General features: G+C 37.5%; 1 long non-coding RNA gene across 4 annotated transcripts in view; it reads left to right on the forward strand.

The window, feature by feature from the left end:
- Positions 1-25,327, forward strand: part of LOC124104589 (uncharacterized) — a 294,556-nt gene that overhangs the window by 122,204 nt on the left and 147,025 nt on the right. The window lies entirely within an intron of this gene.

Genomic DNA, 25,327 nt, shown 5'->3' on the forward strand with positions numbered 1-25,327 from the left:
TGGAGAAGTTTATGCTAAGTGAAATCAGCCAATCCCCTTCAAAAACAAATGCCAAATGTTTTTTCTGATATAAGGAGGTGACTCATAGTGGGGTAGGGAGGGAGAGCATGGGAGAATTAGATTAATTCTAGATAGGAAAGAGAGGTGGGAGGGAAAGGGAGGGGGAAGGGGATTAGCAAGGATGGTGGAATGTGATGGTCATCATTATACAAAGTACATGTATGAAGACTTGAATTGGGTGTCAACATACTTTATATACAAACAGAGATATGAAAAATGTGATATATATGTGTATTAAGAATTATAATGCAAAAAAGTACATGTATAGTGGCATAAATTGGCATGAATATACTTTATATACAGAGATATGAAAAATTGTGCTCTATATGTGTACTAAGGATTGTAATGCATTCACTGTTGTCGTGTATTTTTAAAAATTAAAAAAAAAAAAAAGGTCTATGGAAGAGGCCAAGAGAAACAGCCAAAGGAATTGACATCCTAGGAGCGGATGAGAAATGGGTCAGATAAATATGTACAAATCACACCCAAACAAGACCTGGAAATTCATAACCACACGATAGAAGACGGAGTGAGTCAGTAAAAAGACTACAGTTACAGCCAATCCTATGTCAATGAGGATGAACACAGACGCATGCTCTGGGGCTGGTGTTTGCATTGGAAATATCTACTAAGTTTAAAAGACCACTTGCAGTAAAATCAAGGGGTAAGACAAGATCTAAATAGATAAAAGTCAAAGAACTTCTCTATTAGTGAAGTTGAAGCTCCCTGAAATGCAAATGCTCAGGATGGGAAAACTTAGGTGGGGAAAACCTTGCTGTGTTGATGGATCATGTTGGAAGGCAAAACAAACAAACAAACAAAAAACTCCCTAAGAATTCCTGAACCATAACTTACATAAAACCCCTAATTTTTGATGGTTGAACTTGTGAGATTTTTAAAATTTAGGATGATGCATAAATGTACACATTTTATAGAAACAGTACTTTGACTGTTATATTTTTAACTTTTTTTATGTTTAAGTGTGATTTATTTATTTATTTTTATTTTTATTTGTTATATATGACCCCAGAATGCATTACAATTCACATTACACATATAGAGCACAATTTTTCATATCTCTGGTTGTACACAAAGTAGAGTCACACTAATTCGTGTCTTCATGCATATACTTAGGGTAATGATGTCCATCTCATTCCACCGTCTTTCCTACCCCCTGCCCCCTCCCTTTCCCTCCCTCCCCTTTTCCCTATCTAGAGTTCATCTATTCCTCCCATTCTCCACCCCTAAACCCCTTATGGATAAGCATCCTTGAATCAGAGAAAACATTCAGCATTTGTTTTTTTGGGATTGGCTAACTTCACTTAGCATTATATTCTGCCACAGTCTGGCTGGGCACAAAATCACGAGCCACTCAAGCAGGAACAAACTTTATTTTTGAAACTGCCGCCAATGCCCCTTACGCTCCGGGAAAATGCCAGGACACACGCAGCATTCTCCCGGACCAACAGGAAATCCCTCCTCCGGAATTCCCTCTTACTGCACTTCCCCAACCAATGGGAACTCTCCAGGAGTCCCTAGCAAGCCGAGGTGGACTGCAGGGGTCTAATATCCATATGAATGCAGATCTTAACATAATCATATCATCTCAATGGCTTGTTGGCGTCACCTTTCAACCAAAAATGCCATGCATCATACTACTTGGCTATGGCTCTTAGCAATATTCTCCAGCTTTATCCATTTACTGCAAATGCCATGATTCTATTCTCTTTTAATGCTGAATAATATTCCATTGTGTGTGTGTGTGTGTGTGTGTGTGTGTGTGTGTGTGTGTGTATATATATATATATATATATATATCGATTTTTGACTTTTGATATTTTTCCTGAACTAGCAATATGTTGCAGGATCCTCTCATGAAGCTGGGCAGCGGTGGTGAGTGCAGCTCCTGGTCAGCTACAATCAGGAGGTAAACAACTGATACTCTATGGTGTGCTGTGTTGCTGCATATGATGTGCAGTAGGAGGTATAGTAAATACATTCTGACTTATGATATTTTCAGCTTACAATGGGTTTTATCAGGGTGCAACCTCTTCATTAGATAAGAAGAATCTGAACTTAAAAAGATTATGGGCTAGAATTTGTGTTAGTATTTGGCCTATTTTTAAAAAATTCTTATTTATTTTTCATTCATTTAGGTACTGTGACACACACAATTTGAAAAATCCTTAAGGTTAACTTTTCATGTAAATTGCCTTCCTGGATTCATCATTAAGAAATAGAACCATGATGTATTTAAATTTTAACTATTCAGGAGACCAAGTTTTTAAAGTAAGATTTTAATCAAAACATGAACCTTAAGATCTGTATATAATTCTACCAGTTAGTAGTGTTTTCTCTCTCACAATTGGTTCAGTATCTATTATTAAGTGTTTATTGCATACAGGACCAGAGTAACTTTATATCATGTACAACCACAAGAATGGGATCCAAATTGGAATGGGTTGCACTCCATGTATGTATAATATGTCAAAATACATCCTACTGTCATGTATAGCTAAGAACAACAACAACAAAATAAAAAAGAAAGAAAGAAAGAAAGAAAGCAAGAAAGAAAGAACAACATTTCATTAACACCCAGGGAATGATAATAGCCTTCTGGGACTATTTGGTGATGCATTACTTTTTTTTTATGTGACTGATGGCCTATTTTTTTTTTTAAAGAACTGGTTGTGTCCTCGGGTACCAATCAGGAACAAATGCAAATTATCTCTGCAGAGTCTCACTTTAAACTTGACCCCAAGAAAATTCCACACATCAAGTTCCCAGCAATATGAACTTGTAGGTACAAGTCACTAGACATGAGGATATAAGCTGTGAAAGAGAGTTAACAAAAACCAGTAACCATAGAATTAGACCAGCAAAGATTGTATATCATTGAAATTACCAGTGATAAAATATAAAAGAAGTATATTCAATGATTAAAGAAATCAAACAGAAGTTAATGATAGTTATGAGAAGGTAATTTATTTTCAGATTTGAAAAAGAACTGAATAGAATTTCTGGAAATGAAAAAATAATGATGAAAATTAGAAGACTATGGTTTGGCTAAAATAGCATGTTTGATACAGTTGAAGAGAGATTTATTAAGCAGGAAGATAAGATTACTTGTAATCCACCATAGGAAAACATAAAGATGGAAAATATAAAAGAGAATGGATATGGATAATAGTAAAAGAAGCTCCAATATATGTCTAATCATAGTCCCAGAAGAAGTAAATTGAAGTGGTAGAGGAGAGATAATATTAGAAAGTATAATACTTGAGAATATTTCAGAATTAATGAATGATACAAATTCCAGATGCAGCATATTTGAGGAATCCCAAGAGTAACAATAAAAAGAAAATCCACACATAAATACATTATTGCATCTACATCTACACATATCTGCTATTATGACATTGCAGAACACAGTAGTGTTCTGAAAAAGATCTTAAAAGCAGTAAAAGAGAGATTACCTGCAAAGAAGGTATGGCTGATTTTAAGTAGCCACAGAATAAGCCAGAAGACATGGAATAACTATTCATAAATTCAACTCTTTAGTTAAAAGACAAAGCTCGACATCCTGAATTTTCTTTAAAAAAATCCATACAATAACTGTTTATATGAGACACACTTAAAACATAAAAACATAGAAAGTTGAGAGTAAAAACATGGGCAAAAATACATGAAGGCAGATAATAACCAAAAGAAAATTGGCAGAGCTATGTATGTTATTAGATAAAATGGCTTGAAGGCAAAGGACTTTACTAGGAATGAAAGCTTTAATTCACCAGGAAAATAAATGATTTTAATCTTGGATGTACCTAATTACATATTTTTTAATTGATGAAACATCAAGGAGAAATAGACAAAACTACAACCAAATTGGGAGATTTTAACACATCTCTCTCAATAATTGATCCATCAAGCAGACAAAAAAATCAATAAAAACATAAAAAATTTGAACAATACAAATAGCAAATCTATTTTAATGAACATATGAAACGCTTTATTCAAAAATGGATAACATACATTTATATCAAGTTATCATGGAACATTTATAAAACGATTCTAATTAAACAAGTCTTCAACAAAATTTAAAGTTTTGATGTTAATAAGACCATATTTTATGACTGCAGTGCTAACAAATTAAAAGTAAAAACAAATAAAACTTATGAAAACTCACATTTACACATTTTATCACTTCTAAATAATTCATATGTCAGAAAGAATGGGCATTAAAAATATGGATTAAAGCAAAAAGTAATAACTGAATTGAGCATTTGCTAACATTGTATTAAGGATTTATATACATCAATATATGTATACATGTATACAATGGATATAGTCACAAAAGTGACTCCCCAAGGATACTTGGAAAATACTTTTTATCCAGGATGAGAGAAAAGAAGGTTGTTTACCAATAATGAATGAATTATAACTTCATATGGAATGAATGATATGTTGTCCTAGCCTGTTCAGCCACTGTTTTGTATTCAGATCTTAGAAACAGTTTATGCTCAGGTTATGTATACTATTAGTACTAATTAGTATTTCATGGCTTCTTGTTTTGGAATTATTGGGAAATGTAGAAAATAGATAGATTGTAAAAGATAGTGGTGGTTGTAAATTGTTAGCAATATTCAGATTTTAAGAATTTCTTACAGGATTTTTTTGTATTTGGAACTGAACAACAAAGAATAATAAAACGTGGTATTTGGTGGTACCTAAATGGAAAATGTATGGTCTTAAATGTATGTGGTACTTAGAAATTTATAGTCTATTATGCTCATATTAAAGAAGAAAGCCTGAAAATAATCTAAACATCTAAATTATAAAATTACAAAAATATAATGAGCTTCCAAAAACCATAGAAGAAATAAAATAATCTAGAGAACAGAAATTTATCAACAAGGAAAAAAGTTACAGCAGAGTGATCAACCAAACTAAAAGTTTTTCTTTGAAAAGCATTAAGAAGTCGACAATCTCTGGCAAAATTAAAGAAGCTACAAATAAACAATATCAAGAATGAAATGGGACAAAACTACAGTTGCAGACAAATTTAAGATAATTACAAAAGACTAGAATGAATAACAATGGGAATGAAAGCAGAAGCATGAGAATTGTTCACATTAGCAGAAAGTATGTATTATCATATATATTCTCTCTCCCTCTCTCTTGCCCTTCCACCTTCTGCCATGAGATGGTAAAGTTCCAATGCTCTCAGCAGTGTGGGCCCCTTGGTGTTGGACTTTTCAGCTTTCAGAAAGTATATATTTTCATAATATCATAAAATTGAGAGATAAAGCAGCCAAAATTCTACTACATTTCTTGTCTTGCCCATTGCTCCATCACATAGGGGGTTCACTGTTGTACTTTGAATGTGTCACCTACAGTTCACTGTTGGAAACTTAATCCGCAGTGCAATAGTACTGAGGGGTGGGACCTTTCAGAGGTGATGAAGTCATGAGGGTAGAATGGATTAATGCTGCTGTCTTGGCTGTCACGGGAGTAGGAGTGGGCTCCTGATACTAGACTGAGCTCAGCTCGCCACTCTCTCCCCCTCTCTCTTGCCCTATGTAAGGATTCTGGCTGTGGAAATGTACAAGGCAGCCTTCCTCTGGTGAGCAAACCCCTGGAGAGTAACAGGTGCCCTGTTATCCACATTTAGAATATTCTACAGTTCCTTCTGGAACTAGTAAGATGACTAGTATGTGCCTAGCTACTATGGTAATGTCCTTCCAGAGGAGGCTCTGTGCTAGAGTCTTATCAGCCTCCACCTTATCTCAAACACTCAGCTTCTGGGAATAAAGGAATTCTCTAAGACAACACCAATGTGTCACTGCACCTAAACCTGCCCACATAACAGTAACTTTATACAATGAGCAATATGTTTTAATTATGTCAGTGACCTAATGTGACCTATGGATATAAGTAAAGCTGGCAGCTCAGATGAGCTGTCCCTTTTTACTTTGCCCCTGCACCTTGCTTGCTTCTGTCTCTTGTTGTTTTTCTTTACAGCCCTTCTACCTTCTGCCATGACATACAAAGCTCCAAGGCCCTCAGCAGATGTTGGGTCCCTTTATCTTGGACTTTCCAGCTTCCAAAACTATAAGGAATAAATCTCTATTCTTTATAAATTTCACAAAATGGATACAGCAACTGTTGATATTTTAGTATACTTATGTTTATATTTATTTTAAAACATAGTTCACTCGTTCATTGATTTTTAAGCATCAATAACACAGATACTAGATGAAAAATGATTAAAAAATAAAGCACAATGACAGACAGCATCTGCTTTGTTGTTCTTTAACACTTAAAAACAACTATGAATTTTAAAGCAGATGATCTTATTTAAATTTCCCTGGCAATGAAATGAACAATATGTGCTTCCTACAGCTATGCCTTTATGAAGGAAACAAGGAAAGATTTTTTTATTAGCAATTCTCTTAGGCCAACATCCTAGCTACATAAAGTTGGTCATTACTAGCAAGAACTAGAACAATATTATTATTATTTTATAATGTCATCAAACAAAATTAGCAGTTTCTGGCAAGTGGTTTAAGAAGACACAGTTTCCTGGCACACAGAGAGGTGTAGAAACAAAAAAAGGAAAATTAATGTGAAACATGGAAAAAAATTCCTCTGAGAACATACTAGGACCTTTGCCATCTAAACTGATGGAGTTGACCTATGAGGTCTTTGTCATCTTTTGAAAATCTTTCCTTGATAAAATAATTTTTCAAAACTCTTTTTTCAAGGAGGATACATGGTAGTATTTTTTTAAAGAACTTGCATATCTGAGCATTTTCTTGTTGTTGCTGCCTTTTTAGATACAACATTCTCAAGGACCCTATACCTACATTCTCCTGAACTAGTAGTAAGTACTGTTTCTAGGTCCATATGTACATCTGTAAAGGAATAGAGAAAATTCTGGAAGAATGCATACAAAATCTTCAACAGTGGTTATTTCTGTTAAAGAGGGTATTTTGAGTGTGCATGTATACACATATGGTGTTGGTGGGGGAAGTTAATACTACCTGTAGTATTTTAATTTTTAAAAAAATTTTAAGCAAGGAAGGTATAAAGCATTACCAATAAAATTAAAAATAAAATTAAAATGAAACAACCCCTTGAGTCATATCATATTTCCTTCAAGATGTTATAGACATTATTTTATTGCCTCTAGCACTTAATTCAATAAATTTCTTTAAACATTTTTGAATGTTGACTATGCATCATTGTACAGGAAATCTAAAAGTAGAGCTTACACAAACTGTAAGACAGATACTTATCAAGTAACCATACAAATAAAAACAATAAACAACAAAAAAGTGCTTTGAAAGGGCTCTGTCTCACCAGGTGATGCCCTCTGTTGTGTTCTGATGCAGCACGAATGCCCTCACCAGATGATAGCACCATGCTCTTGGACTTCCCAGCCTCCAGAACAGTGAGCCAAATAAACTTCTATTGTCAAAATTTACCCAGCCTATGGCATGCTGTTGTGGCAACAGAAAACTTACTGAGAAAATTGCCAAGAAATTATCTGGTTTGGAAAGTTAAAAATTAAAGGAGAAAAAAATAATTTTGAATCAGGAAGCATTTTTTTCTGTCATAAAAATGAGAAAAAAAATTCCAGTGGCTCATAGTGAGGCCCTAAGCAACTCAGCGAGACCCTTTCTCTAAAAAAATATAAAAAAGGGCTGGGGATATGGCTAAGTGATTAGCCTCTGGGTTCAATCCCTGGTTCCCCCCCAAGAAAGAGAGAGAGAGAGAGAGAGAGAGAGAGAGAGAGAGAGAGAATAATGTAAGTAGATCAATTAAGATTTTTTTTTAAAAAAATATTTTTAGTTGTAGTTGGACCCAACACCTTTATTTTATTTATTTATTTTTATGTGGTGCTGAGAATCAAACCCAGGGCCCCGCACATGCCAGGCGAGTGCTCTACAGCTGAGCCACAACCTCAGCCCTCAAATAAGATTTTGATATTATCTATTCTTAATGAATATAAACAATGTGATAAGTGATTAGAATTTTTGAAGTTAAGTAAAAATGTTAATTTAGTGCATCTAGTGGATTTGTTATTTTGAATATTAAGAATTTGGTATATAATTTTTAAATAGAGTCTCCATTCCTTTTTACTCCATAAAAACAAATACAAGACAAATACTTGAGAAATATTTATTTGAAGGGCCTCCAAAGCATTAAGTCTCCTTATGGGAGAGATGGAGAAAGTAAGTGCAACCTATTGTGAAGATATTGCCCATGTTTCTGGTTGGCATAGACCTGGGTCCTGAAATCACGATGCAGGGAGAAAGAGCCAGCCACTAGCCAAGGGCAATGGTACTTGCCTGTAATTCCAGTGGCTTAGGTGGCTGAGGCAGGAGGGTTGCTATTTCAAAGCCAGCCTCAGCAACTTAGGCCCTAAGCAACTTAGTAAGATCCTGTTTAAAAATAAAAAATAAAAAGGGCTGGGGATGTGGCTAAGCACCCCTGGGTTTAATCCCTGGCACCAAAAACAAAACAAAACAAAACAAAACAAAACAAAAACACCCAACCCCTACTCTTCTAGGTGTTTTTATTTGCCAGGAAGAGAGAAAGAAGCATGAAATAGATTAGTTTTCTCAGTTCATCTTTCAATAGTTAGCAAAAATTCTTCCTATATTTTGATAACTACTAGTTTATGTCAATGTTTTCATTGTCATTGGAAACTCTAGCAATATGTATTTTAGTGTAAATGTCAGAGAGATTGAATAGGGACTGCTAGCTAGATGCTATTTAAATTGGAAGGCTCCCCACCTCTCTTTATAAAAATATTTTGTCAGTTGTCAATGGACCTTTATTTTATTTATTTTTATGTGGTGCTGATAATTGAACCCAGGGCCTCACACATGGTAGGTGAGCGCTCTACTACTGAGCCACAACCCCAGCACACCCCCCTCTTTTGCAAAAGAATGAACATATTCCCCACAAGTGGGAGTTCAGCTGCCAGCTATAGAAGATGCTGGAGCTTAAGGTTTCAGTGCAGAGGAGAGGAAAGAGGCATTGAGGAATTATGTCACTCCTTTGCAACACCCTGGGATGGGAAAGTTGATCAGGGCAGTAAACCACGTATGATGGTGTATGGGGATGCTGACAAGGGCCAAAATTCCTCCCAAGCTCTGGTGTAAGATCTAGGCTCACACAAAGGGAAACTCTGTTACTTGACTTTCCAGAGGCAGTGACTTTCATTAATGTGCACGGAGGCATCTCATAGTTTAGCAGAGACTCTATGCACTGTGTTTATTTACATAAGTATATGCTATAATAGATAATGAATGTAGAGTAGATGGAGGCGAGTTCTCAAAACTCATGGTTATTTTCTAACTGATGTGTTGGGAAGTTTGTACTTGCTTAAGCTGCAAAGTTGGGTTTCTATAACACATAACTAAATGTTATTCCTAGTCATATAATTTCTGTTCATTTTTTGTCACTACACTTTCCTTTAGGTTCCCATGATCTCTTCTCCTTGCTCTGTTTTTATGCCAATCATACCTGGTATATAGTATGTGCTCAATAAATTATAGCCATTACTAGTTTAATGACAAGGTCAAGGATATGTAACAAGAGTCTTTTTAAAAAGTATGCTTGCCTTGAAAGATGACAACATGAAGGTTAGTGAAGAAAATGTTTATCTTCTGTTATTGCTATTTTGATTCAACAAATGTAACTTTGGGTTGTCAGCATTTCTTAAATGCAAAACAAAAAAAGTGTAGTCTTTGCTACACAAGACAAGAATAGTTATCCACATGGAAGTAAGTTTAAATAAGTTCCTTCTTCTGGTAAAGTAAATTTAAGGAAAGAGAATTGAACCTGGAAAAAGTCTTGGGACTGTAGCAGAAAGGTACCCTGCTCTTGGAAGCTTTTTAAGCCCAGACTGATGCCTCTGACTAACAGGAAACAGAATTACTCCTGGCACAGAGAGAAGTATCCTTCTTGGAACCAAAAGGTCTGTTGCAGGTAGTGGCGAGCTAAATTTCACCATCCTTGTTGTCTACCATAGTACAATGAATAGGCTCTTGTTTAAACATCTGAGTGTATAGGATGCTTGAATTTGAAAACCCATGGGGCCAAGTGTGGTGATGCATGCCTGTAATCCCAGCATCTCAGGAGGCTGAGGCAGGAGGATCACAAGTTCAAAGCCAGTCTCAGCAAAAGTGAGGCACTAAGGAACTCAGTGAGATCCTATCTCTAAGTAAAATACAAAATAGGGCTGGGGATGTGGCTCAGTGGCTGAGTACCCTTGAGTTCAATCCCCAGTACCCACCCCCATCAAAAAAAGAAAGAATACCCATAGGATTAGGCAGCCTATGGAACAAGGTGCCCCCATTTCTGGGGAGTAGTTAGGCCAAATTATTAGCACATTACAAGTCTACCTCTGTGGTGAGGTGCCCTGGGAGGCTACAAAATCCTGAGTTTGGGGGAGGGCAAAACTCTAGAATTTTCTAAAGCTATTCCTGAACTAGACCTAGAAATCAGGAAATCCTTCCAGTGTAACCTCACCACTATTTCCATGAAAAATATCCCTCTGTCTGCCTCCTCTTGTTCCATTAGGGAAACACAACCCAGGCTCATTTGGAGCAGGAATCAATCCTCTGTATGCCAGTTAATTTCATTCTGTTCCTCTGCTCCACTGCCTGGACCACTAACGCCATTTTGAAAATGCATTGCTGTTGTACACAGGGCTGACTGAGAGAACAGGGAGGAGCGCTTAAATTATTAAGACTGGGAATCCAGAAAAAGGGACTTATGCAATGTTTGTGGAGGGTGATTGCTTGACATGACCAAGCAACCAGCTGTGCAGCTAAGTTGCTGCCCCAGATCCTTCACTAAGACTTGGAGTCCAGGAGCCCTGGCTTCCTCCTGGGGAAGCACCTGAATTCCTTGAGTTCATGACTTCCCATCTGGATTGAAGACTCCCGGGATGAGGAGACAGCCAGTAGGAACATAACATTGTCAGGGCTCTTCTGTGTCCCATGGGTCAGGACCAGCTTCTCTGAGAAAAGTGGCACCTGATCTATGGATGGTGGAGGGGACAGTGTGAGGATCTGCCTGTAACTGCCTCTGTGTTAAGTGCCATCTTAATTAGCACCAAAATATACTCTCTCTTGAAAGAGGCTGGAGAATGCATGCTGAATGGATCTTTAGAAACACAAGACGTGGGCTCTGGATGCTAACAAATGCTGACATGAGTCAACACTTATTTCTTATCTCAATTAGATTCTCACTCTTTTTTGGACGACAGCTACCCCAACTGCTGGCAGTGTTGTCATTAGCTGGAGGCTAACAGGGCCTCCGGAATGGAGCTTATTAAGAATAAATGAACCTTGGGTTCAGACCCCTTAGGGGTTTGGTTTTCCGAAGCGAGGCACAAATAAAAACTCAGCTGCGAAGGCCTTGCATTATTATATTTTCTGGGTTATATTGATCTCCAGGGAATCTATTTTATGCATTTCTAAGTTGTTTGTTTGTTTTTTTTTTTTTCCAACAGAGGAAATCAAATTTTAAACAATCCTCAATTATCAGAGCGGCTTCTTCTAAAATGGAAAGATAGCTACTTTAAAAATGCCCCTTCTTCCGTCAATACCTTGGTTCCCTGAGCCTTGATCCCGGCTGCTGACTTAACTGTGGGGCCACAACTTCGTGCTCTAGTTAGCAAGTTTGTGGAGTGCAGCGCGGCTCTAGACGGAGAAATGATTTCTAATTTTCCCACTGCCTCATCAGCAAAATGGACAGGTAAATCCCATTTGCTGAGGCTTTATTACTTTTGAAGATGTAGGAGCCAGAAAAGAGCCCAGCTGGGTCCCTCGTCCCAGGTGGAGCTGGCAGGACTGGCAGACAGAAGGATCAGCTTTTGACTGTTAACTGAGGACAAGATAGTCTGAAGGTGATGGTGGGGAAATGAAAGTGGAAACCCTTGATGTTGGTTTCTGTGAATAACTGCTTTTAGGAGAGCTGGGCAGGGTTCAGGACTGCCTCGGGTAAGTGTGAACTAAAAGGCCAACAGCACCATGTTGGAAGAGGCCCAGCTGCCACGGCAAGGTGGGTGGGTTGTTGTGGTTGACAGCTCGTCCCATTTTCTTGAAATGCCAGTCAAGAGGCATCACAGCTCAGCCTGAGGAAGGGTGGCCCAGTCACTGTAGGATCATAGTGAGCTTCTGTGTGATTCTGTGGGCAGAAGAAGCCAGTGAAAGGCCTTCTAGGCTGGGGTCTTGGTTGAATCCTTAGGTCGTTATTTCGTGGTCACATGTTTACAGGTTTCTATTTCCTCGGGTGAATGTTTATCTCAGAGAAGATCCTATTACAGCAGAAGAGCACTCGCCCAGGAAGCTCTTGCCAAACCTTACCTTTCCTTCCGCCTGTGCCCTTGCTCGAGACGGTAATTTACCAAAAAAGTGTAATTACGCAGTTGGAAAGTGTTTAAATTGAATTGTCAGGGAAATGGCACGGAGTACCTCGCTATAGGCCAGGTGTGAATTTGAAGTAATGAGACTAACATTTCAGTTTTTATAGAGATGGACAAAAGAAAAGCACTAATTCTGAGTTCTGACTTCCCTCTTCCTCAATTTAACTTGGGACAACCGAAGGCAAAACCCTGCACACTTACTGTTCCAGAATTGTTTTCTCTTTATTGGTTTCCAAACTCTCATTGAGAGTTCCTTTTGCTTTTTTCTTTCTTTTCTTTTTTTTTTTAATTTATGGTTGACACATAATAATTGGGCATATTTCTGGGGTTCAAGGTGATGTTTCATTACATGAATACATGGTGTAATCATCAATTCAGGGCAATTAGTATATCCACATCTTAAAATTTATCATTTCTTTGTAATTAGAATGTTCAAAAACCTCTCTAGCTATTTGAGATAGATATTATTATCCAATCTAGTCATCCTGCAATGCAGAAGAACACCATAATTTATATTCCTTCTGACTATAACTTCATATCCCCTGACCAATCTCTCTCCATTCCTCTTTTCTCTTCCCTTCTAGAGGCTAGTATTCTACTCTGTATTTCTGTGAAACAACTTTTTTACATACAATGTATGAGTGAGATCATCCAGTGTTTGCCTTTCTGTATCTGGTTTATTTATTTAACATAATATCCTCCAAATTCATCCAGGCAAATTATAAGATTTGGTTCTTTTTTGTGGCTTAATAGTACTCCATTTTGTATATATAACACATTTTCTTTACTCATCTATCAATGAATGCTTAGGTTGGTTCCATATTTTGACTATTGTGAACAGTTTTCCAATAAATATAGGAGGGGAGATATCTCTTTGACATACTAATTACATTTTCTTTGGATATATACCCAGTAGTGACATAGCTGGATCATATGGTAGTTCTATTTTCAACTTTTTGCGGAAGCTTCATAATGGTTTTCATAATGGCTGTTCTGTTTTATAATCCCACCAATAGTGTATAAAGATCACATTTTCTCTACATCCTCAATGCTAATCTTTTGATTTTTTTTTTTTTTTTTTTTGTACTAGGGATAGAACTCAGGGGCACATAACCACTTAGATGCATCCCTAACCCCTAGCCCTTCTTATTTTTTATTTTGAGACAAGGTCTCATTAAGTTACTTAGGGCCCTCTAAGTTGCTGAGGCTGGCCTCAGACTTGCAATCCTCTTGCCTTGGCCTCCAGAGTCACTGGGATTATGGGCATGCACTGGCTGATTTTTTTTTTTAATAGTTACCATTTTAACTGGAGTGGGATGATATCTCATGTAGGTTTGTTTGGCCTAGTATTTAGTGATGTTGAACTTTTTCTTTAGTTGCAGATGGACACAATATTTATTTGTTTATTTATTTTATTTGTTTATTTCTACGTGATGCCAGGGATTGAACCCAATGCCTCACGCATGCTAGGCAAGCACTCTACCACTGAGATACAGCCCCGGCCCAAACATTTTTTTTTTCTTCACATATCTGTTAGCCATTTGTATTTCTTCTTTTGATAAATATCTAATCAGGTCTTTTGCTCAATTTTCATTTTTATTGTTGCTATTGTTAAGTTCCTTGTGTGTTTTGGATATTGAAGCCTTATTTGATGTATACCTTGCAAACATAACTCTTCCTCTCTGTAGGTTTCTTTGTTGATTATTACCTTTGCTGCGCAGAAAACTGTGTTTGCTGTAGTCCCATTTGTCTATATTTATTTTTGTTGCTTGTGCTTTTGAGCTTTTATTCAAAATATCCTTGCTTAGACCTATGTCTTCTAGTAGTTTCAAAGTTTGGGGTCTTACATGTAAATTCTTAATCTGTTTTGAGTTGATTTTTTATTTGGTGAGAGACAAGGGTCTAATTTAATTCTTCTGCATATGGATCTCCAGTTCTCCCAGTTTATCGCAGAGGGTGTTGTTTCTTATTTATTTGTTTATCATGTATAAGGAGAAAAGATCAGTTTAATCTAAGGCTTGTTGATGGTGAAGGAAGAAATCTTCTTGGATCCTCTCTCTGCACACGTGGTGGTTTCAGTCCTCTCAGCTTCTGAACTAGAACATGAAAGAGGGGCAAAGCCCCTTTCTAGCGTTTTGTTGTCTTTTGTTCTCATATTTCCCCAGGAAAGAGTATATCTAGTTACCAACTTTCTGCCATTTTATCCAGAAATCTTCCCCTCATTTAAAATATAACGCTTCTCTCTCCCACCCTGTGGCTGGTTTCTGAACAGGAAGCTAATGTGGGCCTAACATTCTTAGTAGAACCTAAGGCTCCTGAAGTGAACGTGGGCATTTTATAACATAGGCATTTCTGTCAAGAGCCCCTTATTTCTCTTCAAAGTAGTCCCCTTAGGATACCATTAACTTATTCCAACAATGAGGACATTGCTCAAAATGCCAACAGGTCTCCTCTTTTGAAATAGTCCCCCAACTGGGTTAAGAAGCATATGGGAAGACGTAGATCCTCATGACTGTGCATCATATAGAAACACACAGCCTTACTTTTTGGGGGACCAAAACCAGTATTGCACAAGTGGGTCACCTACATTCAACTTTTATCTTTCAAAGTGGGATCTAAACCACTTCTGTTTCTCAAAATGAAAACCATCTTCAAAGGATGAATATTTACCAGCCACCATTAGTGAAATTCTAGAGAAAATGCCATAGGCTATGAAAAGCAATTCCTAAAATGAAGCTCCATGAATTTTTAAAATGGCAGCAGCATTTGACTTCCATAGGAACTCCCAAGGAGACTTCATTGGAACAAATAATAACTTGTTTAGATGTTCAACTTCTGAGAAATTTGTTACAAAAAGGAGTCTCATTTGGTCTGGGAAATGAAACAAGATGGCTTAAAAAGATGGTCTCACTCCATCTGGGATATGAGATAAATGGGTGTCAGCCCTGCAAGTGAACACAGGCAAAGTGCTTAGCATCTCTAGCTTTCTGATTCTTCACATTAAAAATGAAAGGTTTAGATTAGATGATCTCCAAGGACTGTTTTAGTTTTAATACATTATGATTCACTTATGAAACATTTATTGGGCAACTACTGTAAGTGTTAGATACTGCTGTAGACAAAGTGATAACACAATCCCTGTCCACAAGAGCTAGCCAAGGCATACAGATCATATATAATTTTTATATCATCATATGCTACACTCATGTGTTATGCAATATTACATGATATTTGTTGCTACATAAAATGGCTACATGATTCACCAAATATTTTTCTTTTCTCCCTGGGGCTCACAAGCTAGATTTTTCCCCCTGCCCTAGACTCTCTTATAATTAATTAGGTGGGATCAAGTGGCTGAAATCTGTCTAATCAGATGTGAGCAGAGGTGACAAATGCTGCTTCTAGTCCTGGTTTATGATACTGTCCCATGTGTGAACCTTCTCTCTTTCATTTATTGGCTGAATAAAAATTTCTACAGAGTCAGAACAGTATGGAGCCTCAAAAGGAAAGAACCTTGGGTCCCTGAATGACTCCGTGGAACATGAAGGGTACACATATCCTGCCAGCCCGCTTTGGACTGTGACATGAGGGACAAACAATATTTATTGTGCTAATCCACTTCAGTTTTGGTATTCATTGTTATAATGTTTAGGTCATCCTACCTGATATATTTACCTTATGAAAGAAGCAGCCTCAAGTCCTTAGATGGCAGTGGTGATGGCAGGGAGGCAATATAAAAAAGCCTCAAGCAGAGAAAGTGCTAAAAAGAGCCTCAGATGGGGAGAGGGTCCATGTATAAAAGGAAAAAGGATCATGTGAGAAACAATTGCTTAAGTATTACAGTAGTTAATGATCTAACCTCAGGATATCTGTTTTCAAAAAAAATTACTTGAAAAAATGGGTTATCCAGCACTTTCAGAAAAGTGGCCAAATGATCCGTATTTTATTTCTCCACACTTGAAGGACATTATAAAGTCTTTTGAAAACTATTCAGTCGAGAGTGTAGTCTTCGTGTCTAGTAAGAATGTCGTCTAGCATGCTGGCTCTAAGACATGACTGTCTGCTGTCTTGCAGGTTCAGAATCTCATGAGGGGCTGCCTAGAAGTTTAAAATGCCATTTTTTAGAAGTCAGGATCATGTTAACAATGCTAAAGATAAAATCTAAACAGATGCCAAAATTCATTTAAAAGCCAATGTATTTGATTATTTTTAGCTCAGTTGTAAAGAAGATGTTACTGAATTCTAATTAGTATTATTTGTGATAAGCAGAATAATGGCCCTGCCAAACAGGTCCATGAGTTAATTCCTGAAGCTTATGAATGTTACCTTACATGACAATAGGGATTTTTATATGTGGTTAAATTAAGGATCTTGAGATGTATTAGCTAGATGAGCCCAGTGTCACAAGGGCCCTAACAAGATCAAGACAGGAGCAATAGGTTCTATAAGGAGATGCACCAGGAGAAGCAGAGGTCAGAGTGAGGTGAGGCCACATGCCAAGGAATGTGGGCAGCCTTTAAAGGGCAAATGACCAATGGGAGAGGATAGTAAGTGCTGCAGTCTGGCTGGGCACAAATAACCGGAAGGTCACAAGCCACTTGTAGATTCAAGCAGGAACGAACTTTATTTCTGAACCCACGGGAACACCACCTACGCGAACTCTCTAGGAACCCCGCGAGAGCTCAACTGGAACTCAAGGGGAACTCCCCGAGAACTCAACCATCACCATCCTAATGGCTCACTGGCACCGCCTCTCAACCACTCCCTCTGGCAAAATGCCAGGTGCCATCCCTACTGGGCTGCGGCTCTCAACAAGTAAGTCTATAAATAACCCACACATAAACATTCATCTAGTTTAAAACAAATCTCTATGAAATAATGTGCAGAAAGGATTATTTTTTCAAGAAATGATACTGGTAAAATTGTATATACTTATGCAAGGAAATGAATTTTCACTCCTATCATGCCATAGATAAAAATTCCACATGGATTATAGCTCTCAAGATGGAAGGTAAAACAACAAGCCTTCTATAATATAACAGGGGATAGTATCTTCATGACCTCAAGACAGGCAAATATTCCTTAAAAGTATTAACTATCCAGATTGGTAAACTGGATTACATTTAAAAACGACTCTGTTCATCATAAGTAAAAAAGAAATCCATATAATGGGAAAATGTTTTTGTAACACATCATAGCCAACCAAGTTCTCATATCAAAATGTAGGAAAAAGAGCCAGGGAAATTGCTCAATGGTAGAGCACATCCCTAGCATGTGTGAGACCCTGGGTTTGGTCCTCAGCACCATAAATAATTAAAATAAAATAAAATAAATAGTGGGAGGAATTCTTGCAAATCAATAAGTCAGAGAGTCAAATTTTTAAGATGAGAAAAAGAAAGACTTGAATAGGTACTTTGTAAAAGACAATTTCCAAATGTCCAATAAGCATACAAAAAGGCACTTAAATTGACCATATCGTTTTTTAAAATTTTCTGTCTTCTGATATTTGGACATCTGGGACCTCAGATGCCCCTGGAGGGACTGTATCTATGAGGATTAGCTAATTGCTCAAGATAGATTGAACAATTTGTATTTGAGAACACCTTTTTTTTTTTTTTTTGTATTTGAGAACACCGTTTTTATGTGCAAACCAACTAATCCAGAACTCACTCCCCAAACTCCTTCTATGTTGATCTCACATTCTGCCATCCCTCTGCCCTAATCACCCCAGGGTCAGGTAATCAGAAACCTGCTCACCCTATCTTGTCCATTCCTTCCCATGGAAACCATGATAAAGTCTCTTGCCCATGTTTGCCCTCCTTTCTCTGCCTTCTGACCACCTTGGTGCTTCCCTGGGCCATATGCTACCTGGTGTGCTGTGATTCTTGTTTCTAGGGAACTGTGAATATAAAAACCATATCTGTGTGATCATACAACTTCTCTATCAGAATAACTAGAATGAAAAGATTGAAAATGCCAAATGTTTGCAAGAATGTGAAACAATGAGAGTTTTCACATACCATATATCCTGCTGGTGGGTGTGCAAATTGACACAATTATTTTAGAAAGCAGTTTGACAACAGCTACAATGATTGACAAGATACAGACCTTATGACCTACCAACTTCATTCCTAGATATACACTACAGAAATGTATCAAAATTTATAGTATGTACAAGAATGATCAAAGCAACAGTATTTGTAATGATCCAAAATTAGAAACAACTCCAATGTTCATCAAGAATGGGATGAATAAATATATGAAAGTATATGATATATTAATGTTTTAGTCAGCTTTTTTCTGCTGTTACCTAACGACCTGCAGAACAACTTAGTGAAGGAAAAATTTATTTTTGGCTCAGGGTTTCAGAGGTTTGGTCCATAGTTAGCTGACCGCATAGCTCTGGGTCAGAGGTGAGGCAGGACATGGTGGCAGAGGAAAGAAGCTCAGGACATGTCAGCTAAGAAGCAGAGAGAGAACTCTGCTCACCAGAAAATAGAAACTCAAAGTCATGCCCCTAGTGATCCATCTCCTCCAGTCACATGCTGACTGCCTACAGTTATCACACAGTTAATCCATATCAATATGAACCAGAACAATTAATATGATAGAATGTTATTAGGCGATGAAAATAAATTATCTACAATTATGCATAAAGAATCTCACATGCATACTGTTGAGCAAAATAAGTCAGAACACAAAATGTGTATAATGTATGATTCTACAAGAAGCTCAAAATAGGCAAAATGAGTCTTTAGTGATAGAAGTTGGGATAATAACTTTAGGATGGGGGCTACTTCTGTATTAATTGTATTGTTTCCTAATGTCAGTGATGGCTACATAGCTGTGTTCACTTTGTGAAAATCCATAAACTGTACATTTTGGGATTTGTGCACATTTTGTGTGAACATTGTACTTCAACAAAATTGTTGAAAAAATTCAACGAGAATTCTTGTGTGCAGAAGAATCAAGCAAGGATATAAACTGTATTATTATAAATGCTTACAATCATTTATGAGCAAAGCTTGTTCTACTAGGGGATCACATTGCTGGAACACCTGTGAAGTGGGCTTTAGAAGCTCAATTTTATTTTATGAGGCTGTTTATATCAAATGCTGTCCTGGCTGATTATTTGCCATAAAACTGTCTTGGTTATTACTGAAATTGGAGGAAATTGTGTTTGGGAGGCTCCCGCTTAGAGAGTTGGTGGTTTATTTGGGGTTGTGTTTCACTCTGTGTCCTTGGCTAGGTGCCACTTACTGATGTTACTTAATCTTGGTGAGTATTTCCTTATCAGTGGAATGGGGATAATAATAGTAATCGCCTCACAGAGCTGTTGTGAGAATCAATAAAATAGTATAGTGAACGGCTCAGCACAGGATCAGGCACTCAGTGCTCAGTAAATATTTGCTATTATTCTTTTCATTGTGTTTGTGTTCTGGCATGATTTCAAGATGTAGAATTCAATTGTGTTTCTGTGACGTGTGGACAGGAAGTGGAAGAGGGATGTTATAAAGAGGAGTTTGGTCATAGCTTAACTCTCCTGCCCACTCCAGGTTAACCTACTGAACCTAAGAGCTTTGATGAGTGCCCGTCAGGTCACACTAAGTTTAGTGTAGTACACGGGGGATGATTCTTTGAGTAGAGAGGTCTTGGGGTTACCATGAGATTAAGAGATGCTATTGCTATTCAAGGTTTTCTTTAACCTGAGTCTGCCTGAGGAAAGCTTTACACCATAGCCAGAAAACTCAGGCCCCAAATGAATAAGAGGCCAAATTAACATGGTTTGGGCCCAGAACTGAAATCCTGTGTTTATCTGCTTGTCTGAAAAATAAAGTATTCCTCAAAAGGTAATTGTGGATTTAGGGAAGATTTCTTAGGCCTGGGGTCAGAGCTACATTAAAGCCTGCACATGGGGATACTTGCTGTTTGTAAAGCACAATAAAAGATCAAATAAATGCACTTACGAAGTGTACGAACAGTCCATAAGCCAAATGGGGCTTCTGAGTTACCCAGGAACCTCATATCATTGTCTCTCTAGCCTTTAGCTTGTCACTCTAAATGCTTCTGTTAACTGGGATCTAAGGCTGGCCGCTCACACTTCTCTGTACTGCCCTGGGGATTCTCCAGCAACCAACCTCATAAGCCAGAGTTATTATAGGCTGCTTTACAAGATGTCCAAAGCTAGCTGTGAGTTTGTTTCATGTAACTCAAGAAAAACTAATGGAATCACTGACATAAAATCTCTAAGTAACATATTCACTTCCTCCTTCCATGCATGTAGCCATGGCCTGGGATGTGGAGGTAGAGGAAAAATCAGGATTACTGCAATTTGAAGTTGGGGTCAGGCTAAGCTATCCACTGCTGGTTCTAAATCTCTCCTTGAGATGTTAGCTGACATGTTAGCAGGAGATAAATGGTAAAGTTCAAGGAGAAACTAACTCACCAACCTTGGAAATTTATAACCAACTGTGTGTATGTAAGAGGGATTTTTCTGACTCTTCATAACTCTAACAAAGAATTTATTTACATTAGAAAGAAAGTCTGTCTAATATGCTTTTGAAGAGAAACTATTTGAAAACCTGTACAAAAAAAAGTACAGCTTTTTATTTTTTGGAATTGAGAAGAACCTCATTAACTGGACATCCAGAGAAAGGAAGACAGGAAACTCTCTTGTTCATGTCACCCACTTCTGAATACATTTTGATTCCTTTCTAATTTTGCATAAAATTAGAAAAGAAAGAAGAAAAAATAAGATTCTTGAGGAAGGAGCTTATTGGGGAAGGCAGAGATTGGGCAAAGTCAAATGGGCTTGCCTTTTGACCCCTGCTCTGCCACTTACTAGGTGTGTGACCTTAAGCAGGTCACCGTGGCTTCTGTTCATCTATGAAGTGAAGATAAGAACACAGATGACAGACAGAGTCCTTGAGGTGGAGTTTGAGGCCCTGCCCTCTTTTTTCTCTATGCTTCTCCCTGTTCTCAAGGTGAGGTCAACCATGTTCCCATCTCCCATCCCCACTCATGTGCCCCTGTTCCTGTCTACTCAAAAACTCTATCTGGATGTCTCAAAGAGAACTTGAACCACATCCAGAATCAAACTCTTCACTTCTCTGAAACTTGGTTCTCTTTTCAGTCTGTCTTACCTGAGGGGTCCCCCCTACCCACTGGTAAAACCAGACATCTGGGAACCCATGTCTGTCTCTCCGTTCCCTTTCCTCACCATCCTCTCCCATTTTCAAGTCATTAAAGTCTTAGAAACGTTAATTCCTGTGTAAATCTAAAATCCATCCACTTCTACCTGGGTCCACTGCCACCACTCTGTTTTTACATTCCCAGGACACATTCCCAGCTAACTAGTCTCCCTTCTAGTTAGTTATTTTGGTTCTCCTCTGCCCAATAGCCAGACTGATCTTTTCAAAATGCTGTCTGATCATGTCATTTACCTGCCTGTGCCTTTTGGTGGCTTCTCATTACCTCCAGGAGATTGGCCAACATCTTGATCATGATCTTCAAGGACTCTATGGTTTAACTTTTCCCTACAAGTTCAGCCTCCCCTTGTCTCACACTCTTCTTTGTCTATAGAACCTCATCGGAGTCTTCTTTCAAGTCTTCTTGTTTTTGTAGCCTTTGATCATGAAGTAGTTTCAAACTACTTAGCAGAAATGCTGCAAAACTAGTATAAAGAATTCCTGGGTGTTGTTAACACATATTCCTCAAATGCTAAAATTTACATGCGTCTAATCATTCTCTTTTTTCTGAACTTTTTGAGAGTCCTATAATAAATAAATTCATGAATATACTACTAATTTCATTAATTGTCTCTTAGTGTCTTTTATACAAAAAAGAATAAAAAACTGTCTTTTTGCTCCAAGATCAGATTCAACTTAGTTGCCATGTCTCCTTTGATTCTTTAATCTGGAAGAATTCCTCAGTTTTTCTTTTGTAACCTTGGCATTTTTGAAGAGTCTTGGGCAATTATTTTTAGAATGTCTCTCATTTGGGGTTTGTGTATGATTAGTCAAGATTAGATACAAGTTGTTGCTTTTTGGCGGGAGTATCCCAGAAGTGATTTTGTATCTTTTTAGTGTATTGTATCAGGATGTTTGGTCAGCCCATTAGTGCTGATATCTTACTTGGATCATATAATTAAGCTGAGGCCTGTCAGATTTCTCCAATGTAAAGTTACTATTTTTTTTCCTTTGGGATAAATTAACCTTGTGGGGAGATACTCTGAGACTATGTTAATGAACTTTTACATAAAATAATAAACTTTTGTCTTTTAGTGTTAGAATCCATTGATAAGTCTTCAGAAATTACTACTTTGGTGATTTCCAAATGATTCTTCTTTCATGAATTTTAAAATGCCATGCTTTCTCCTGTCCCAGGACCTTTGCATGTATTACATCTTTTGGTAATACATGCCTGGAATACTCCTCTGCTCCTTAATATGAATATACTACTAATTTCACTAATTGTCTCTTAGTGTCTTTTATACAAAAAGAATAAAAAACTGTCTTAACTGCTTAACTCTCATTATTTCTTTAGATCTCAGGCCAAACACTGTTTCCATGGTGATATCTTTCTGTCTCTTTCCCCATACTAGGTACGTTTCACATTTATGCATTTTTATTGAATCATACAACACCTTATAGCACTTATAGTTTTATACTTATTTGTGTAATTATTTAAAGTCAGTCTCCTCCACATACAAGTGTTTGTTTTCACGCACAATTGTACTTCTGATGCCTAGCATAGCCCCTGGTATACATAAACTATTCATTAAATTTAGCTGAAAGAATGAGTGAATGGATTGCATGATGTTTTTGTGAGGATTAAAAAAGTAAGATATATAGAATTCCAAACATTTAGTAGAATCTTAATAAACATTGGCGACTTCCATATCTTCCTGCCGTTACCTGGGGTTAAATTTCTGGTAGGCAAAATGTTTATACCAAGCAAAAATTTGTCCCAGAAGGTGACCTTCTATGTCCTAAAGATTGATTTCCATTTGAACTTGACATTTCTATGGAAGCAAATTTCTAAAAAACAATTTGGACTACAACATAAGGTTTTATTTTCTTTTTTATTCATACATACATTAAAATGAGCTTCTGTTGCCCAGTTTTAGAAAGTGAACTCTTCTGCTGTCAAAATGATCTCCAGTTATTCATGAGAGTCTGACAGATGACTCACTTGTAGGGACTTGTCTCAGGGTCTTCTAGTCTGGCCTCTTTGCCCTGCTGCCATATGACATCTGTGGTTCATGGCTCTTACAACAGAGCCAGTTTCTGGGCATAACTATCCTCTACAGATGTCCTCCATTGATGTCCCCTCTCTGTCCTAGGGGAGGGGCAATACCACCTTCTTGTCCAAACATCTCAAAACAAGTGTTGGGAGCTTCAGATTGAAGATGCAAACCTGGGCTCATTCATAAAGCACCCTATTCAAAGACCCAGTTGAGATTTCGGGACTTAGAAAAACATGAAAAGGAAGAAGCTTATAACAGCAAAGGGTTCAGAAGGAAAGATCATTGGTGAATACAAGATTTCAAGAAATTCCCAGAGGAAGGCAAATTAGAGGTTGTTGGTAAGTGAGCAAAGCAGGGAAAGCCAGAGGCGGGGCCTGCAGGGGAGCTAAGGACCAATCTTCCAGTGAAACTTCAGAGTTTGTGACTCATGTTCCCACCGGTGTAGAAGAGGGTACCAAAGGGAGCTCAAAAGGGAAGAAAAGAGCTGTAGGAGTCGGCCCTCTATGCCCTTCTCCTTGGCCTCCATCTGTAGAACAACTAGTTGCTTTAATTGAAACACAAACAAATAAAAAGCAAAACAAGACAAAAAGTGGGCACTTTTCTAAAGAAAGAGAACAATCTTTAGCAAGCAAAGATCTTGGGGAGGCATTGCTATCCCAGAATAAAGTGGGTTTTTTTTTAAATTTCTGGAATTTGGGTAGGTTGTTCCTCATTGATCGCTCTGAAGTGAAGACTGCCATTAACTATGCCCCTTCCAGATGCACAAATTTATCATCAGTCTCTCCATCCAGGACAGAGGTAGGTCTGTTGGGGTGAATAATCATACATTTCCTTGAAAGCAGGAGAAAGACCATACTGGCTACTTAGAAGACTCAGGTGTGTCTCTCCAATTTGAATGTGCATGAACAATATATGAGGAAGAAAAGCAGTAGGTAAAAGACTGAAATAAAAAGAACTGACCCTGGAGGAGGCAGAGCTGTTCAAGGAAACAGAAGATAACCTTAAAAAATCTGATGATACTCTGAGAAAGAATTGAGAAGACCTGGCGTTTAAGGCAAGAATAGAATGACATGATAAAGGAATAATCAAAGAATTAACTCTTGGAATAAAATACTCTGTAAAAAAAAAAACCTTAAAATCAACTGCAAGTTTTGATTATAAAATCAAGGCAATCTTCCAAAATAAAGAAAGATACGTATAAAACGTGAATAGAAAATAAGAAAAATGAACATTTTAGGATTCAACATATGACCAATGGGAGTTCCAGGATTTAGACTATGTAATACAGGGTAGAAAGTTTTGCAGTTATGAGGATGATTTCTAAGAGTTGATAAAAGGCATAAGTGTTAATCTTGACAGGGCTCATCAAATGCTGAGCAGCATGAAAAGGAGAATATCCAATTATAAGAATAATCTCATCAAACTAGAAGGGTCAAATTTAAAAAAATAAGAATTTTCAGAGTGAAACAAACTAGCAAATAAATAGCATGCATTATAACAAAAAAATCAGCTGGCATGGGCATCTCTGGATGCTAGAAATGATGGAGCAATGCTGTAAAGTTCTAAGGAAA

The sequence above is a fragment of the Marmota monax genome, unplaced genomic scaffold (assembly GCF_021218885.2).
Source record: "Marmota monax isolate L192 unplaced genomic scaffold, Marmota_monax_Labrador192_F-V1.1 WCK01_AAM20220418_F8-fsc00001, whole genome shotgun sequence".
Lineage (NCBI taxonomy): Eukaryota > Metazoa > Chordata > Mammalia > Rodentia > Sciuridae > Marmota > Marmota monax.